At 41.3% G+C, this 15,228-nt stretch overlaps 1 protein-coding gene across 3 annotated transcripts in view; it reads right to left on the bottom strand.

Moving 5' to 3' along the window:
- The window catches only part of ror2 (receptor tyrosine kinase-like orphan receptor 2), a 126,339-nt gene that overhangs the window by 30,152 nt on the left and 80,959 nt on the right, over nt 1–15,228 (bottom strand). Inside the window, exon 1 of one of the 3 annotated variants that reach the window (XM_090233651.1) lies at nt 1,675–2,305. The exons of the other annotated variants lie outside the window; for them this stretch is intronic. The gene's annotated coding sequence lies outside the window, so the exon portion shown is untranslated. Of the gene's footprint in view, nt 1–1,674; nt 2,306–15,228 lie in introns of those variants that run through there. 3 annotated transcript variants of the gene reach the window in all.

Raw genomic sequence — 15,228 nt, 5'->3', positions numbered from 1 at the left:
TAGTGCACTACTTTTGATCAGAGATCTATGGGCCCGGGTCAAAAGTAGTGCACTATGTAGGGAATAGGGTGCCATTTGGGACACATCAACTGTTTCCTGTCTGGAAGAGAGGAGAGTTAGAGCCAAACAATCGTGCTCCCCCACCTCCTCCCACTTCCTGTGCAATGGAGGTTGAGTACTTCCTGCATCCCTCTTTCTTTCTCATTCTCTCTTCATCCCTCCTTCCCCCCAGATGCCTATTTTTAGAACACAAGGCGCGCACTGAGAAAAATATATCTTTATGGCAACCGTGTCTAATTTATCATAACCATTACAGATAACAAATCCTAATTGCTAAATTGCCGCATATATATTACAGTCAATAAAAAAGCAAGCATCATTTAAGATGGATTTATTGAAACCGTAATATGAACTGGTTCTATCTTGGAACACAATTTTCAAAAAGGTAGTTACCTCAGCGGTAACCTCAGCAGTATAACCTCAGCAGTATAACCTCAGCAGTATAACCTCAGCAGTATAACCTCAGCAGTATAACCTCAGCAGTATAACCTCAGCAGTATAACCTCAGCAGTATAACCTCAGCAGTATAACCTCAGCAGTATAACCTCAACAGTAACGGCTTGTAGAAGCAAAGGCATAGCCTTGTTTTGTTAATTTAGCAGACAAGACGCTCCTATTTTCCGAGCCCTTATTACAGTCAAGACACCTATTTTATAGTAAAACATTTTTTTTTTTAAAAGAATAAATCATGAGGTAATATAACATTTTACAAATTATTTAAAAAAAAAGAGGCAAAGTGAAGGGCATCTCGTGCCATGAACAGTTATTCTCAAAGAGAGATCATTTGAAAAACAAATCTGGGTTACAAACCAAAATCAGTCTCCTTTTCAATATACTGATGTTCGATTTAGTTCATTCTGCCTGTTCTTTGGGATTTTCAAAATGGATGAACAATTCCACACGGAGCATTGCATGGTGATGAATTACAGCCAAAACATCTATTTGGTGAGTAGGCATACGCTTCATAATTCTGATGAAAATACGCTCCGTCTTTATCAAATTAAATGTTTTTTCATATTTTCAGTGTGGAACGTGTCTATGTTTAGGGGAGTTATAGCCTAGGCTAACCAATTCTAAATGGCACTAGGAGTTTGCAAAGTTGTTCAAGCGGAAAATAGACGGGACGCAATTATTTGAAAACATATTTTCCTACTTCAATCAACCAGCTCATTTTGCATTTGTGATAAAACAGTTGTCATTTGACAAGGAATGTAGCTTGTGTATCTCATGAGTTAGGTATGTTTTTATAGGTGTTTATCTCTGTAGGCCTAACGGGAGCATCCAGTCTGACGTGTGTGTGTGGAGGAAGTGGCCGGAACACAATTCAGTGAATGAGACGGAGGGGAAAGGGAATTTAGGGAGAAGAACAGTGTGATGCTTTGGGTTGGTTTCTTTTTTGTTGTACCCTACAAACACAGATGTACAACTGGAACACTAGAGTAAATGAATGTGGTCTTCAAGACAAAATATCACTTGCCCGTTCGGGCGGTTCACAAAGCATATCCTACCACAAAGTGGTACAGTATAAAATGGATCTCTGATTAAAAGATGACGTTTTATTTAAAAAAAGGCAAGTCAGTTGAGAACAAATTCTTATTTACATTGACAACCTACCCCAGACGACGCTGGGCCCATTGTGCGCCACCCTATGGGATTCCCAATCACAGCCGGATGCGATTCAACCTGGATTCGGACCAGGGACGGTAGTGACGCCTCTTGCACTGAGATGCAGTGCCTTAGACCGACCGCTACGCCAGTCAGGAGTTGACGTCCATTAGAGTACTCCATTACTTATGCCCATCCCTACACGCAACCTTGTGGTGGTCGCCACATCTAGTTTACGTAACACGGACTCTTCAACAAAACAAACATGTCACTTCCTCGCGACAGTGACTGAAGGAGTAGGGTGGGAGAGGGAAGGAGGGAGACCTCTTTTCCCCTCTGCTGCTCACAACGAGGTGAGAGGAGATGAGGTGAGAGGAGATGAGGTGAGGAATACCGCAGCCAATGAACTCTCTTGAAATAGAGGGCCTGGGAGGAAGGAAAGGACAGAGTGAGCATGAGAGAAAGCAGGAGAAAGAGTGAGAGAAAGAGTGAGAGTAAGAGGGAGAATGAGAGAATAAAGAGGGAGAAAAGAGAAAGAGATAATAAAGAGAAAGGGAGAGAGAGAAGAGAGAATAAAGAGAAGGAGAATAAAGAGAGAGAATAAAGAGAAAGGGAGAGAGAGAAAGAGAGAATAAAGAGAAGGAGAATAAAGAGAGATAATAAAGAGAAAGGGAGAGAGAGAAAGAGAGAATAAAGAGAAAGAATAAAGAGAGAGAATAAAGAGAAAGGGAGAGAGAGAAAGAGAGAATAAAGAGAAAGAATAAAGAGAGAGAATAAAGAGAAAGGGAGAGAGAGAAAGAGAGAATAAAGAGAAAGAATAAAGAGAGAGAATAAAGAGAAAGGGAGAGAGAGAAAGAGAGAATAAAGAGAAAGAATAAAGAGAGAGAATAAAGAGAAAGGGAGAGAGAGAAAGAGAGAATAAAGAGAAAGAATAAAGAGAGAGAATAAAGAGAAAGGGAGAGAGAGAAAGAGAGAATAAAGAGAAAGGGAGAGAGAGAAAGAGAGAATAAAGAGAAAGAATAAAGAGAAAGAATAAAGAGAGAGAATAAAGAGAAAGGGAGAGAGAGAAAGAGAGAATAAAGAGAAAGAATAAAGAGAGAGAATAAAGAGAAAGGGAGAGAGAGAAAGAGAGAATAAAGAGAAAGAATAAAGAGAGAGAATAAAGAGAAAGGGAGAATAAAGAGAAAGAATAAAGAGAGAGAATAAAGAGAAAGGGAGAGAGAGAAAGAGAGAATAAAGAGAAAGAATAAAGAGAGAGAATAAAGAGAGAGAAAGAGAGAATAAAGAGAAAGGGAGAGAGAGAAAGAGAGAATAAAGAGAAAGAATAAAGAGAGAGAATAAAGAGAAAGGGAGAGAGAGAAAGAGAGAATAAAGAGAAAGAATAAAGAGAGAGAATAAAGAGAAAGGGAGAGAGAGAAAGAGAGAATAAAGAGAAAGAATAAAGAGAGAGAATAAAGAGAAAGGGAGAGAGAGAAAGAGAGAATAAAGAGAAAGAATAAAGAGAGAGAATAAAGAGAAAGGGAGAGAGAGAAAGAGAGAATAAAGAGAAAGAATAAAGAGAGAGAATAAAGAGAAAGGGAGAGAGAGAAAGAGAGAATAAAGAGAAAGAATAAAGAGAGAGAATAAAGAGAAAGGGAGAGAGAGAAAGAGAGAATAAAGAGAAAGGGAGAGAGAGAAAGAGAGAATAAAGAGAAAGGGAGAGAGAGAAAGAGAGAATAAAGAGAAAGAATAAAGAGAGAGAATAAAGAGAAAGGGAGAGAGAGAAAGAGAGAATAAAGAGAAAGGGAGAGAGAGAAAGAGAGAATAAAGAGAAAGAATAAAGAGAGAGAATAAAGAGAAAGGGAGAGAGAGAAAGAGAGAATAAAGAGAAAGAATAAAGAGAGAGAATAAAGAGAAAGGGAGAGAGAGAAAGAGAGAATAAAGAGAAAGAATAAAGAGAGAGAATAAAGAGAAAGGGAGAGAGAGAAAGAGAGAATAAAGAGAAAGAATAAAGAGAGAGAATAAAGAGAAAGGGAGAGAGAGAAAGAGAGAATAAAGAGAAAGAATAAAGAGAGAGAATAAAGAGAAAGGGAGAGAGAGAAAGAGAGAATAAAGAGAAAGGGAGAGAGAGAAAGAGAGAATAAAGAGAAAGGGAGAGAGAGAAAGAGAGAATAAAGAGAAAGAATAAAGAGAGAGAATAAAGAGAAAGGGAGAGAGAGAAAGAGAGAATAAAGAGAAAGAATAAAGAGAGAGAATAAAGAGAAAGGGAGAGAGAGAAAGAGAGAATAAAGAGAAAGAATAAAGAGAGAGAATAAAGAGAAAGGGAGAGAGAGAAAGAGAGAATAAAGAGAAAGAATAAAGAGAGAGAATAAAGAGAAAGGGAGAGAGAGAAAGAGAGAATAAAGAGAAAGAATAAAGAGAGAGAATAAAGAGAAAGGGAGAGAGAGAAAGAGAGAATAAAGAGAAAGAATAAAGAGAGAGAATAAAGAGAAAGGGAGAGAGAGAAAGAGAGAATAAAGAGAAAGAATAAAGAGAGAGAATAAAGAGAAAGGGAGAGAGAGAAAGAGAGAATAAAGAGAAAGAATAAAGAGAGAGAATAAAGAGAAAGGGAGAGAGAGAAAGAGAGAATAAAGAGAAAGAATAAAGAGAGAGAATAAAGAGAAAGGGAGAGAGAGAAAGAGAGAATAAAGAGAAAGAATAAAGAGAGAGAATAAAGAGAAAGGGAGAGAGAGAAAGAGAGAATAAAGAGAAAGAATAAAGAGAGAATAAAGAGAAAGGGAGAGAGAGAAAGAGAGAATAAAGAGAAAGAATAAAGAGAGAGAATAAAGAGAAAGGGAGAGAGAGAAAGAGAGAATAAAGAGAAAGAATAAAGAGAGAGAATAAAGAGAAAGGGAGAGAGAGAAAGAGAGAATAAAGAGAAAGAATAAAGAGAGAGAATAAAGAGAAAGGGAGAGAGAGAAAGAGAGAATAAAGAGAAAGAATAAAGAGAGAGAATAAAGAGAAAGGGAGAGAGGGAAAGAGAGAATAAAGAGAAAGAATAAAGAGAGAGAATAAAGAGAAAGGGAGAGAGAGAAAGAGAGAATAAAGAGAAAGAATAAAGAGAGAGAATAAAGAGAAAGGGAGAGAGAGAAAGAGAGAATAAAGAGAAAGAATAAAGAGAGAGAATAAAGAGAACGGGAGAGAGAGAAAGAGAGAATAAAGAGAAAGAATAAAGAGAGAGAATAAAGAGAAAGGGAGAGAGAGAAAGAGAGAATAAAGAGAAAGAATAAAGAGAGAGAATAAAGAGAAAGGGAGAGAGAGAAAGAGAGAATAAAGAGAAAGAATAAAGAGAGAGAATAAAGAGAAAGGGAGAGAGAGAAAGAGAGAATAAAGAGAAAGAATAAAGAGAGAGAATAAAGAGAAAGGGAGAGAGAGAAAGAGAGAATAAAGAGAAAGAATAAAGAGAGAGAATAAAGAGAAAGGGAGAGAGAGAAAGAGAGAATAAAGAGAAAGAATAAAGAGAGAGAATAAAGAGAAAGGGAGAGAGAGAAAGAGAGAATAAAGAGAAAGAATAAAGAGAGAGAATAAAGAGAAAGGGAGAGAGAGAAAGAGAGAATAAAGAGAAAGAATAAAGAGAGAGAATAAAGAGAAAGGGAGAGAGAGAAAGAGAGAATAAAGAGAAAGAATAAAGAGAGAGAATAAAGAGAAAGGGAGAGAGAGAAAGAGAGAATAAAGAGAAAGAATAAAGAGAGAGAATAAAGAGAAAGGGAGAGAGAGAAAGAGAGAATAAAGAGAAAGAATAAAGAGAGAGAATAAAGAGAAAGGGAGAGAGAGAAAGAGAGAATAAAGAGAAAGAATAAAGAGAGAATAAAGAGAAAGGGAGAGAGAGAAAGAGAGAATAAAGAGAAAGAATAAAGAGAGAGAATAAAGAGAAAGGGAGAGAGAGAAAAAGAGAATAAAGAGAAAGGGAGAGAGAGAAAGAGAAAGAATAAAGAGAAAGAATAAAGAGAGAGAATAAAGAGAAAGGGAGAGAGAGAAAGAGAGAATAAAGAGAAAGGGAGAGAGAGAAAGAGAAAGAATAAAGAGAAAGGGAGAGAGAGAAAGAGAAAGAATAAAGAGAAAGAATAAAGAGAGAGAATAAAGAGAAAGAGAGAATAAAGAGAAAGGGAGAGAGAGAAAGAGAAAGGGAGACAGAGAAAGAGAGAATAAAGAGAAAGAGAGAAAGAATAAAAAGAATAAAGAAAGGGAGAGAGGTAGAAAGAGAGAGAATAAAGAGAAAGGGAGAGAGAGAAAGAGAAAGAATAAAGAGAAAGAATAAAGAGAGAGAATAAAGAGAAAGAGAGAATAAAGAGAAAGGGAGAGAGAGAAAGAGAAAGAATAAAGAGAGAGAATAAAGAGAAAGGGAGAGAGGTAGAAAGAGAGAGAATAAAGAGAAAGGGAGAGAGAGAAAGCGAAAGAATAAAGAGAAAGAATAAAGAGAGAGAATAAAGAGAAAGAGAGAATAAAGAGAAAGAGATAATAAAGAGAAAGGGAGAGAGAGAAAAACCCTTCAGTTTCTCTGCATTCTGACCAGCGTGACTCACTACAAATAACCAATGCCATTGGATAAGAGACCCAGACCGAGCCCACACTGCACAGTCATGTGATCCTGCCCTGTCGCCATGTAACCAATGTTAACAAACATTGTCCAGGGTCAACACTCTGGTCAAGACCGGTAGACCACTGAACCATAGAAATAGCCAATAGAATATCTAAGTACTGAACTCTGTGTACCAAGGTTACAGATGCCTAGCCCCAGACCTGCATGTGATTTAGCCAACTGCTTTCACAGATATGGGGTTCATTCCATTTCAACTCTGCAAGGTATATAACATCAATCATCACATTGGACATTTGAGTCAAAACCATTTCTGTTCACATACTGTATCCTATTCCCTATATAATTTATTCCTTGCCCATAGGCTTCTGGTCAAAGGCAATGCATTATGTAGGGCAGTGTTTCCCAGTCCTCCAGTAACCCCTACAGTACACATTATGTAGGGCAGTGTTTCCCAGTCCTCCAGTAACCCCAACAGTACACATTATGTAGGGCAGTGTTTCCCAGTCCTCCAGTAACCCCTACAGTACACATTATGTAGGGCAGTGTTTCCCAGTCCTCCAGTAACCCCAACAGTACACATTATGTAGGGCAGTGTTTCCCAACTCTAGTCCTCCAGTAACCCCAACAGTACACATTATGTAGGGCAGTGTTTCCCAACTCCAGTCCTCCAGTAACCCCAACAGTACACATTATGTAGGGCAGTGTTTCCCAACTCCAATCCTCCAGTAACCCCAACAGTACACATTATGTAGGGCAGTGTTTCCCAGTCCTCCAGTAACCCCAACAGTACACATTATGTAGGGCAGTGTTTCCCAGTCCTCCAGTAACCCCTACAGTACACATTATGTAGGGTAGTGTTTCCCAACTCCAGTCCTCCAGTAACCCCAACAGTACACATTATGTAGGGCAGTGTTTCCCAACTCCAATCCTCCAGTAACCCCAACAGTACACATTATGTAGGGCAGTGTTTCCCAGTCCTCCAGTAACCCCAACAGTACACATTATGTAGGGCAGTGTTTCCCAGTCCTCCAGTAACCCCTACAGTACACATTATGTAGGGCAGTGTTTCCCAGTCCTCCAGTAACCCCAACAGTACACATTATGTAGGGCAGTGTTTCCCAACTCCAGTCCTCCAGTAAGCCCAACAGTACACATTATGTAGGGATGGAGAAAGGGGTATTGGAGGGGGGGAGGGGATGAGATAGGGAGAGAGAGGGGAGTTGAGAGAGAATGTTGGCCAGGTTCTGACAGGCAATCATGTCTCAATCTCTCATCAGACTGTCTATCTCTATGGTCACACACACACACACACACACACACACACACACACAACTCTAAAGATAGTGCCTTATTCTCTGATAATTACTGAACCATCTCTGATTTAACAGTTGATGACTTCCTGCTTTCCTATCCTTGTATCTGATGATTTGCCTGTGTGCCATCTGTCCTATGATAAATCCTGTTGTCTTGGCCCAAACCTCGGTGAGGTGGCATGCCTGCTCATGTAGGTTTGGTAAATGCCTATGACCACATAAGCAATCAAGTACTTTGGTGGTTAACACAGTAGATCAGTTGTTACATACATGCTGTCACTGAATCCTACAGGACCTACCGTGAGTACACTGTAACCACTAACCTAATCTACTGTTCTACAGTAGTGAAATCCATATATACACACACACACACACACACTTAGAGAAAATAACATATGACCTTCATAGAGCCCACCACTTGGGTATGCCTTCAAGTTGTATATTTTGTAATGCCATAACATCAGGTTGCCAAGCCACAACTAGCCACGCTAGCCTCCAACAGCCTCGATGGAAAGTAATGGACAATGTTAGCAGGCCAAGGAGAGTGCAAGGCAAAGCTCCACTCCAGCTATATTCCAATTGGAAAATAACCTCAAACATCCTCAAATAACCTCAAATCACTTTGGTGTTTTTCCTTTCCTCCAGGCCAAAAGGTTGTTGGCGCCTGCACAACTGTTGATTCGAACAAATACACTTAAACAGTTTTGGAGTCGGTAGATATCTTGGATACTCGTCCTCAAGGCATCGGTTCAAAAGGCTGGTGATGGGATTTATCCATTTAAACGGCAACAAAGGGTCGAGGGTGAAACCAATGGTGTGGGATTAATCTCAAGTAGTTACAATATTCAGTGCATTATGCCTATAGGCATTTGATGTGTAATGTCTTCACGCATGGCAAATAATGGGATTTAAATCAGGAAGTGATGACTATCATCATCTTCACTATCAACTTATATCATTAACCAATTAAATTGTACAAGCAATAACCCAAGTTCAAAAGTGGTCTGGAAAGTTTTCCAACCTATTAACGCTACTATAATCTAGAAAACATTTTACGTTATATCTTCTCCAAATTGATCTCAATATGTTGAGTTTTGGACAATTATTCCCCCATAATGCCGTTAGGTAATATAGTAATACCATTATTTATTTATTTATTTTGTTTTATTTTGTATTATGAATAATAATACCATTACTGTTAGACCCACTTTTCCCATATGTTACCCATAACACAAAATGTTAGTCTATTATCAAAAATATCAGGATGAAAACATAATGTCCTCTTCCCTCAACTTACCCCTTTAATATAGGGAGCACCCCCCTATCCACATCGACAGGACAGCAGTGGAGAAGGTGGAACGTTTTAAGTTCCTCAGCGTACACATCACAGACAAACTGAAATGGTAACGCATCACCGGGGGCAAACTACCTGCCCTCCAGGACACTTACAGCACCTGATGTCACAGGAAGGCCAAAAAGATCATCAAGGACAACAACCACCCGAGCCACTGCCTGTTCACCCCGCTATCATCCAGAAGGCGAGGTCAGTACAGGTGCATCAAAGCTGGGACCGAGAGACTGAAAAACAGCTTCTACAGTGCCATGCGAAAGTATTCGGCCCCTTTGAACTTTGCGACCTTTTGCCACATTTCAGGCTTCAAACATAAAGATATAAAACTGTATTTTTTTGTGAAGAATCAACAACAAGTGGGACACAATCATGAAGTGGAACGACATTTATTGGATATTTCAAACTTTTTTAACAAATCAAAAACTGAAAAATTGGGCGTGCAAAATTATTCAGCCCCTTTACTTTCAGTGCAGCAAACTCTCTCCAGAAGTTCAGTGAGGATCTCTGAATGATCCAATGTTGACCTAAATGACTAATGATGATAAATACAATCCACCTGTGTGTAATCAAGTCTCCGTATAAATGCACCTGCACTGTGATAGTCTCAGAGGTCCGTTAAAAGCGCAGAGAGCATCATGAAGAACAAGGAACACACCAGGCAGGTCCGAGATACTGTTGTGAAGAAGTTTAAAGCCGGATTTGGATACAAAAAGATTTCCCAAGCTTTAAACATCCCAAGGAGCACTGTGCAAGCGATAATATTGAAATGGAAGGAGTATCAGACCACTGCAAATCTACCAAGACCTGGCCGTCCCTCTAAACTTTCAGCTCATACAAGGAGTAGACTGATCAGAGATGCAGCCAAGAGGCCCATGAACTGCAGAGATCTACAGCTGAGGTGGGAGACTCTGTCCATAGGACAACAATCAGTCGTATATTGCACAAATCTGGCCTTTATGGAAGAGTGGCAAGAAGAAAGCCATTTCTTAAAGATATCCATAAAAAGTGTTGTTTACAGTTTGCCACAAGCCACCTGGGAGACACACCAAACATGTGGAAGAAGGTGCTCTGGTCAGATGAAACCAAAATTGAACTTTTTGGCAACAATGCAAAACGTTATGTTTGGCGTAAAAGCAACACAGCTGAACACACCATCCCCACTGTCAAACATGGTGGTGGCAGCATCATGGTTTGGGCCTGCTTTTCTTCAGCAGGGACAGGGAAGATGGTTAAAATTGATGGGAAGATGGATGGAGCCAAATACAGGACCATTCTGGAAGAAAACCTGATGGAGTCTGCAAAAGACCTGAGACTGGGATGGAGATTTGTCTTCCAACAAGACAATGATCCAAAACATAAAGCAAAATCTACAATGGAATGGTTCAAAAATAAACATATCCAGGTGTTAGAATGGCCAAGTCAAAGTCCAGACCTGAATCCAATCGAGAATCTGTGGAAAGAACTGAAAACTGCTGTTCACAAATGCTCTCCATCCAACCTCACTGAGCTTGAGCTGTTTTGCAAGGAGGAATGGGAAAAAATGTCAGTCTCTCGATGTGCAAAACTGATAGAGACATACCCCAAGCGACTTACAGCTGTAATCGCAGCAAAAGGTGGCGCTACAAAATATTAACTTAAGGGGGCTGAATAATTTTGCACGCCCAATTTTTCCGTTTTTGATTTGTTAAAAAGTTAGAAATATCCAATAAATGCCGTTCCACTTCATGATTGTGTCCCACTTGTTGTTGATTCTTCACAAAAAAAAATATGTTTTATATCTTTGTTTGAAGCCTGAAATGTGGCAAAAGGTCGCAAAGTTCAAAGGGGCCGAATACTTTCGCAAGGCACTGTATCTCAAGGCCATCAGACTGTTAAACAGCCATCACTAATACAGAGAGGCTGCTGCCTACATACAGACTTGAAATCATTGGCCACTTTAATAACTGGATCACTAGTCACTTTAATAATGCCACTTTAATAATGTTCACATATCTTGCATTACTCATCTCATATGTATATACTGTATTTTATACCACCTATTGCATCTTGCCTATGCCGCTCTGTCATCGCTCATCCATATATTTATATGTATATATTCTTATTCCATTTCATTAATTTACTTAGATTTGTGTGTATTAGGTAGTTGTTGTGGAATTGTTAGATTACATGTTAGATATTGCTGCACTGTCAGAACTAGAAGCACAAGCATTTCGCTACACTCGCAATAACATCTGCTAACCATGTGTATGTGACCAATACATTTTGATTTGATTTGCTAATTGTAGTTCATTAGAGGAGCAACATAATGTCCTCTTCCCTCAACTTATCCCTTTACTGATTACAGTTTACTAGGAAGAGCCAGAGAATGCTTGGTTGAATAGTGACACACATACACAAATTCAATACAACTTGTACATCCCATCCCCTGGCTCCACACACTACAACATCTGCCTGGAGTACTTGTGGTGCGCCTCAGAGAGAGCTTATGCAATGGAAAAATGGCGCTGAGGAGTGTGCCTAACCCCACTGCATGCAGCAGAGTACTCAGCATAGCGCAGAGCAATGATGTCACCATTTAGGGTTTAATTAAAGGTTCCTAGTCCAAACGGCATCCTATTCTCTATGTAGTGCACTTATTTTCACTATGTAAGGAATAGGGTGTCATTTGGAATGCATCCCTCCATTTGGAATGCATCCCTCCATTTGGAACACGCCCCCCCCCCCCCTGTTTTCTTCTGACAGCCCAGAGGAAGTGGAGGCTGCAGCTCTGTAGCTGGCAGACAGAGCCAAATGGGTTTGACTGTTTGTGTGCAGTGGTGATTGGAGGACAGTAAACAACGTGTTGAGTGCTGACAGGGGCATTGCAGCGCCAGAGGTGAAAATGACAAATGAGGGTTTTTAGTTTGGGATAAACGCGTAACATGCTGTCTTTAGGCAAGAAGAGGCGAATACATTTCATTGCAGGAGACACGGCCGAAGAACTGTTAAAGTACATTTGTATCGATAACTCGTTGCTTTCTTTCCCATCCTCGGGCTCGGGTAATATATCTCCAGCTGCTGCAACCCGCATGCGCTTGTAACTGGGCCTGCTCCACTAAAATCCTCTAGAGTCCATCGTCTGTCCTGGTCAAAAGCCAAACTACTTTGTGTTCAGTGGCGGGGTTCTTGTGGCGACACGGTTGTATCAAATATCAAGGCTGGAGTGATTTACTTCTCCCCGAGAGATAGACGTAATGAAAAGCAGCTTCCTCCTAAAGCCCATTGCTGCCACCCTGGCGGACCAACGGAACCTCAGTCTTAGAAATGGCTGGGTATGTGTGGTGTTGGATCATGCCACAGCGGTGGTGTTGATGCTTCCAAAACACACAATGGCCGTCCCAAAGCATGGAATCCCACCCCATGTCCCCACCTATGAACCTCACGGCTGTATTTCCCTTCTATCGCCTGATATCGCTGATATCGCATCTCCTTTCAACTACCCAAATTCACTGTGAAAAGAAACTGGCTGGGTATGACTTGGGCAAATTCAAACAAGCACTGTTTGAGGACTTAACCTGATCTGACAACCAATGTACCTTACTAATACAAACCAAAATGTTCCTTTGCATCTGTCAAAGGAGAGGGAAACACTGAGATTCGGGAGCTTTGATTTCTCTCGAAAGTTTTAATTTGTTTTTAATTTAATGAATTGTTCCGAATGTGAAGAGTAGACCCGCTCGTCTGAAAACTACTACCGTGTCCCAAGACCCTGGCCCGATGGCCAACACAAAGCCTCTATGGTGCAGCATTACACTTTCCCTCTGCTGGTATTAAACAGACCCCCCCCCCCCCCTGATTTATGCACGCAGTTGACTGGGGGACGCCCTCAATGCACGTCAAACCCCCACCGCTCTTAAACAACATAATTAGGCTGCACATGGAAGATAGAGATCTCTGAGTTTGGGAGGGCTATGTAGTGTTTGATGTTTGTGCCAATATGGCTGTCGGTAGCTTCAAAGCCTCACATTTGCCAATACATGCCATCGGCAATCCAGGGTTTACACACATTGGTTTGGGAGGGCTATATAGCGTGTGACGTTTGTACAGCCATTCGGGGGCGCTATTACAAAGTTCGTCTGGTGGTCAGTAATTATCCTAATAACATAGGGCGGTGGGATGATTTTGATTATGAATTTTGGAGTATGGTTTTGGGTGGAGGGCTGTAGAATGGCTGTGCTCCAGTTACTTCCCATCCTTCATAACAGATCTAGGACCAGTTCTTGCAGCCTTAGTCTTAACACATTCTGAACATCTCAGCCAATCTGGCCAGGAATCAGTTCTTATGTGGAACAAATGTACTGTATCAACATGACAGAATAGAGGGGGCCTCCGCTACACGCCTCCACTCCAGGATCCAGATTAGAAAGGGGATGTGTGTTGGGGGGGGGGGGGGGGGGGGGGCTAAAGGGCTAAAGGAACTATCAGAACAAATGCTTTTTCCGACATAACGGCTTCCCTCGTCTGCAATCACCCAGAGTCATTGAGGCAGAGGAGGCTGGTTGGAGGAGCTATAGTAGGATGTGTTCATGGAATGTCATAAAACGGAATGGGAGTCCAACATGTGGTTGCCATGTGCTTGATGTGCTTGACTCCATTCCAGCCATTACAATGAGCCCGTCCTCCTATAGCTCCTCCCCAGCAGCCTCTTCTGAACTTAAGCATGGGATGAGATGAGCTGAGCTGTGAGGGCCCTGCTGCAAAGGGATGGGAGCTCTGTTCAACTCCAAAAGGCTTTAATTTTGCAGGTTCCCGTGCCGCTACGCTGACGTTCAACACGGGGGTCGCACAGGGGTGTGTTTATAAGTTCTCTCCTATACTCCCTGTTCGCCCATGACTGCGTGGCCGTGCACGACTCCAACACCATCATCAGGTTTGCTGACGACATGACGGTGGTAGGCCTGGTCACCGGCAACGATGAGACAGCCTACAGGGAGGAGGCCAGTGACCTGGCAGTGTGGTGCCAAGTAAACAACCTCTTCCTCAACGTCAGTAAACCCAAGGACCTGATCGTGGACTACAGGACACGGGGAGGTGAGCACGCCTCCATCCACATCGACGGGGGTGCAGTGGAACGCGTAGAGAGCTTCAAGTTCCTCGATGTCCAAATCACTGAGGACTTAAAGTGGTCCACTAACACAGTCGTGAAGAAGGCGTGACAGCACCTCTTCCCCTTCAGGAGGTTGAAAAGGTTTGGACTGGGCCCTCAAATCCTCAGAAAGTTATACAGCTGCACCATTGAGAGCATCTTCACTGGCTGCATCACCGCCTGGTATGGAAATGGCACCGTTCTCGATTGCATGGTGCTACAGAAGGTGGTGCGGACAGCCCAGTAGATCACTTGGGCCGAGCTCCCTGCCATCCTGGACCACTATAACAGGCAGTGTGAAAGGAAGGCCTGGAAAGTCATTAAGGACTCCAACCACCCAAGCCATAGACTGCTCTCTCTGCTTCCACACCAACAGGCTCCTGAACAGCTTCTATCCCCAAGCCATAGACTGCTCTCTCTGCTTCCACACGGCATGCGGTACACCAACAGGCTCCTGAACAGCTTCTATCCCCAAGCCATAAGACTGTTAAATAGCTAACACACACACACACACACACACACAAAATCATAATTTACTCTGCTGCTAATCTGTTTATCATATATCCTGATGCCTAGTCACCTTACAGATCTACCTCCATCCCTCCAGTATCCCTGTACATGTTAATATGCTACTGACCCTGTATATAGCTTCTTAGGTTCTCCTGTTCTTCTTTATTTCTATTTCTCTGGTGTTTTTGTTCTACATTGTGTTATGTTTAGTACTACATTGATACTGATTACTGCGTTGTTGGGTTTACAGCTTGCAAGAAATGCATTTCACTGTACTTGTGCACGTGACATTAAAAACTTGAAACGTAATCTCGACCCGGGCCCTTCCATTGAACTGCGTAGGCAAATCAAACGAGAGCTTTTCTTACAGCTGTAATATGTGACTTTTTGGGCAACCCAACCAAATTCACATAGAAATGTGTGTCATAGATCCGTCATTGAAAGCAAGTCTAGGAAGCGGTAGATATGTTCTATATGCGTAATATGTACCTTTTTTTGTACACGTATTTTACTTTTTGGTTACGTAAACCAGCTTCAAAGAGCAGAAAATACAATATTATTGGTTATGGCAAAGATATTTCACAGTGGTTTAGATGGTACAAGGACTCTCTCTACACTACACTTGCTTGTTTGGTCACAAACTGACATTTGATTTTAGGAACCAGGAAATAGCGGAGCGATTTCTGCATAGTGCATCTTTAACCGA

The sequence above is a fragment of the Oncorhynchus mykiss genome, chromosome 5, assembly GCF_057628025.1.
Source record: "Oncorhynchus mykiss isolate SJ-2025 chromosome 5, ASM5762802v1, whole genome shotgun sequence".
NCBI lineage: Eukaryota > Metazoa > Chordata > Actinopteri > Salmoniformes > Salmonidae > Oncorhynchus > Oncorhynchus mykiss.
Note: the sequence above shows the minus strand (reverse complement) of the source record. Positions and strands in the feature narration are given on the sequence as shown.